The sequence below is a fragment of the Trachymyrmex septentrionalis genome, unplaced genomic scaffold, assembly GCF_001594115.1.
Source record: "Trachymyrmex septentrionalis isolate Tsep2-gDNA-1 unplaced genomic scaffold, Tsep1.0 scaffold8, whole genome shotgun sequence".
Taxonomy (NCBI): Eukaryota; Metazoa; Arthropoda; class Insecta; order Hymenoptera; family Formicidae; genus Trachymyrmex; species Trachymyrmex septentrionalis.
This window is the reverse complement of record NW_017305987.1, coordinates 155,438-160,303: the sequence shown is the minus strand read 5'-3', so window position 1 is coordinate 160,303 and position 4,866 is coordinate 155,438. Positions and strand designations below refer to the sequence as shown.

General features: G+C 41.4%; 1 protein-coding gene across 1 annotated transcript in view; it reads left to right on the top strand.

Annotated features, from left to right (window-relative positions):
- LOC108754381 overlaps positions 1-4,866 on the top strand; it is a 94,133-nt gene that overhangs the window by 648 nt on the left and 88,619 nt on the right. Inside the window, exon 2 of the mRNA XM_018496633.1 lies at positions 1,859-1,908. The gene's annotated coding sequence lies outside the window, so the exon portion shown is untranslated. The remainder of the gene's footprint in view (positions 1-1,858; positions 1,909-4,866) is intronic.

Here is a 4,866-nt window from a genome sequence, read left to right as displayed (position 1 = left end):
GGGTGGGGGCGTCTGGAATTTTCAACCTTGAGTGTGCCCGATCGTGATTCGCGAGCGTGTGCAGCCCCGTGAGTAGCCGGCGAGTGGAAGTTTGTTCTACGGCGCGCCGCACCTGGTGACAGTGATCCAGTAAAGTGATCCGGGTCAGTCCTTGAGACCGATCTCGATGCTCGCGGGGGCAGCGCAGCTGATATTGCTTCAACGTTTCGCGGCTCTCTGTTTCGTTCCGCCTTCGTTCAAGTGGATTCATTTAAATGGCTATCGATCTACGGACCACGTCACCCGACCATTCTCGCCACCTGACGTTTCTCCCGACATTCGCCCGATGACTAGCAGACTCGCATGTTTCTACGTCGTTATTTTTATCCGCTGCTTGTAGAGATGCTTAATAGCGATTTCGGCAACTGAGGATTATTAAATAAGCAGGGACGGCCTTTCGAACTGATGTGGGATGACCTCGCGTAGATTCCAGACAGATGCGCGTGTCGGTTAATCGAGACGCGATTTATCTCCCAAGCGGCTTCGCAATTTCTTTTAGAGGCGCCACGTTTACGGCGCTCCACTTCGAGAATCGGCCGCCCCGTTCTCTCCGGGCGGCGATAAATAGCTGGACGAGCAGTTGTTTAATTAATTCCGCGCACGTGATAGCGATACTCGGTCTCGTAGTCTCGGTGCAGTTTTACGATCGTGCGATGCGCTCGGACGTGGGACGCATAAGTGCGTTTTTCTGTGCCGGCTGTATAAGAATGCGCGGACCGGCCGCGACTCGAAATATAATTTCGTACTAAAGCGAGTGTTTTATTGTTAATTAATGCTAACGCATAATAGACTCGTAAGCTTGAAATTTGCATCGGCCTGCTTATTACAGGAGCGTATCTGTACGTACAATTCCAATGACGCGGGCATTCGTCGTATAAAAAATAAATATCTTGAATAACGTCTCGAGTTACGTCTCCAAATACTCGTTATTCAAAATTATTTATCTTTCATTGCGTCAAATAAACATGTCGATCGATCCTTAAATGCCGCTGCAGGAATAACACTTGAGCATGACATGCCAATTCCAGGCCAATTCGATTGCTAAATTTTCAGAAGAATAAACGTGTTGTAAATAATTTCTTTTGATCAGAAAATGTCAGACGAGAGGCGCAGTTTTTCATTTTCTAGCTAACTCGCGATTTTAAATTAACTTCATTTAATTTGACGTTTATGTATGAACATTATTTCTTCAGCTGTGATTAATCACTAAATTGACTTTAAAAGTAACCGCAGAACCATCATTCGCAGTTTCGCGATTAGCTAGGAAAAAAAAAAAAAAAACAATTTCTACGTTATTATCAGATTAAATCTGATCAAAAGCGGAAAATGAAAAAGCTGAGATATAATAATAACAATATTATATTAACATTACGATAAAAAGGCTTTGAGAGTGAACGCGCAAGAAGCAGTTTTTAATTAATATTTCGTTAAATTTCGAGGAGGTTATAAACCATATTTGATTTTTAATTGCTTTAATTGTGAATAACGCGCGATACTAAGCGAATGTACGTATTTTTATCGATAAAAGGGACGAAGGCAAAGGCATTGGAAAGGAAAAATCTGTCATATCGAAAAGGCGTTTAAAAATTAACAATACGTGAAATACAAGAAAGTCCGAAGGAACTACCTGAAACTCGAGAAGTGCACGGCGACGCCGGTGTCCTAATTACCGCGCTCCTTCGCGTACAATAGCATTAAGATAAGTCTAAGAGATACGAGACGTTAGCTCGCGCGACGTTAATTATAATATAATAATACGCACATGCGTACGCGTACAAGCACACGAAAACTAAACCCACCACTTGTCTTGGTTGTGCAGGTCTTAGTGCTGATTCACCGCGGAGACTGCAAGGGCGGACATCATTATTGGTGAGTAACGATTACTCGTATCGACGAAGAACGTTTTTTTTTTTCCCTCAAACCTGCGTCTTATGAGCGTCTTATGTTTGGTACATGTATTTCCTCGCGACGACGTGGACGACTCGATCGAAAGAGATTCTCAGGGACGCCCTTATTACGCTGCTACGATGCTCTGAATGGGATTGCGATTAGCGAAAAGCGGGTCGCGACGTTTTCGCCTGCTGGCCGCGAAAGGCGAAGGCGAAAGCAAAGCCGGTGCAGAGCAAAACGGTCCGCGCGCACGGAGAAGGGTTGGAGTGGAGAGGGTTAGGGGGGAGAGGGACGAGGCAAAGTGGTCAGACTGGTGTAACAGGACGTTACCCCCTGGTTGGTTGCATAGAGCAAGGGCAGGACGCGATATTGTTATTGCGCCTTCCTTCATCCTTCGCGCACGGTTCTCTCGTTGGCTGCCTGCTGCGGCCAGTGGTTCTCAAACCTCTCTACCTTTTCGGAATTCGTCGGGGATCGTTTTCTCCTTTGATTCTTCGCGATTTGAAAGTCGCGCAATTTGAGTCGAGCGCGGATTAAAAATCTTTTGTTTGAAGAAAGGTACGCGTAGCTTCATTGTTTAAAAGTAATTTTTAATAAGATTATTAAAATGGCCTAGCTAGTCCATCTATTCACGGATTTCACTTCACTCGTACTACATTCGTTTCTTGTTTTCCGCCTCCCATTTTCCTCGAACGCGGGTAACAAAGGCCAGACGAAGTTAAAATCCTGTCGATCGCGCTTTTTACCTTCAATCCGCCGCATCCCATCTGCAGTAATATTGTTACTCGCCTCGCGCATATCTCGCTCTTTTCATCTCCCATCGCATTTCCATTACATTCCGCGGCGATGTCCCGATCCGCTGGAAGCGCAAAGTAGCGAAAACAAATGGCCCTCCGGAGATTAAAAATCACGCATCGTCGTACATTTTGTCTCGCGGCAATGTTATTCCGTGTTTACTCGTGATCGCTACACGTGAAACTGCTCTCGAATCCACCAGTATTCGCGGTGCAACCCTTTTTAGGTGTTGTGTACGCGTTCATAAACCACTGCATCGAGTCAGGTAGACCGCAAAGGGTTAACCTAATGCTGCGAAATGGGATAGTTGACGCGGCGCCGAACGAATCAGTCCTTATGGTGGAATCGGTAAACGCGAACAATAGCACTCGGTGGTTTCATGCGGTATTTCCGCATCTCGATGGCTGTTCTGAAATCCCAAGTGCGTTACATCCCAAATACGATACATGAATATCGTCAGAGATAAAAAAAAAGATTATATAAGGTATCTACATTTAATTCTTTCTGATCGGTATTTGCTCGGAAAATTCTTCAACTGGTATTCGCAGGGAAAAAATGGTTTTGCTAAAGTATCAACAAAAATTGTTGGTTAGATACACGGAATTGAAAAGAAATTTTGTCGGAGTATAATAAAAAATAATTAATTTATGACGTTCCGCGACCGTTGATTTTAATTTCCTCGGATCCTGAAATTATACTTTTATGTATTTTGGAAAATTCCTGGAAAATTCCTGAAATTTCTGGACTGGCCTAGAATTTATCATTCTTTCATTCTAAAAAAAGCCAGCGCGAAAGAGAGAAAGAAAAAGTACAAAGTAAAGCTATGTTTGGGGTACAAATCCTCCCTTAAAAATACGATAACTTGAATTTAATGTCTAAAATAGAACATAGTAGAAAGATCATTTATGTTACCGGAATGTTCGTTTGATATTATATTATTTATAAAGCAATAAATAATATTTGCCAACTTGTATTTGTTAGCGAATAAAAAGAAGCAAAGCATATAATATTGCACGGATCGATGAAAATTAATTAAATAATGAAAATTAACCGATGGAAAAACCACTATTTTTATCTGAAATATCCTGGAATTATCCTTGAATTGACTGGCCAGATTTTGCTGGACACCATGAGTTATGCTCAAATTGATTACTTATAGAATGTCACAATTTTTTGTGCTGCATTCTGCATTATTTTAAATCAATGTATAATATCTTTACTTAAAGTTTGTAATTAAACGTAAATTTGTTTTCATTTCGAAGGTCAAAATCCAAAGAAAAAAGTTTTCGAACTGAAAATTATGCGTCAAAAACATTTATTGTAAACAATTTGTTGCAACATGATTGAAGAAAAATGTCTACTGAACCCGTAAATACCGATTAGAGCTAATGTATTTAACGTATTTAAAAATGTAAATAAATAAAAATGTAAATTCAATGCACCATCTTAATTGTCAATTGACTTCGGTAGAACATTGAGATCGGTAAAACGCGACGTATTTTGTTTCGCACTCACGGTTGATAATTTTATGAGTTTTCTGCCCTCTTTCCCTATTGTTACGTCGACGACTATGGCATAATTAGCTTTAAGGATTGCGTTTCCCGACTAATTATTGCTCCTGTTGCAACTAGGTTGATGTCAGCTTTGGCACGTTTTCCCAGGAGGAACGATTTTCTTTTATGACACTCCTCGTTTACGATATCGTAGCGAGGAATGCATTTAGCGGTCGACTATTAAACCACCTCACTTCTCTAGTAGCTACCAAATTTTATTGCTATATTACGTGACGCTTCTCGAAAATGCATTCGCGCCAAATTGTTGACATTCCCAGAACAAATAACAGTTTGGAGCAGATATAGCTCTTGCACAGCTAGATTGCGTCGCGTTGAAATAATTGCTACCGGAGAATTAAAGATTGATAAATCATGGGGACATGACAAGTTACGCGCACAACTTGCGAAACGTTCTGTACGGTAAATTCGCTACTTACGTTTACAAATTTACGACCGTTACGCGGAAATTCCTGCAAACAACGCTTCCGGCGTAATTAACGTCCATCGTAAAATTCCTCCAAAAATGTAGCATAATATTACGTAATATTCATCAAGAACGATCTAACAAAATGCTCCTTAACGAGTAGCG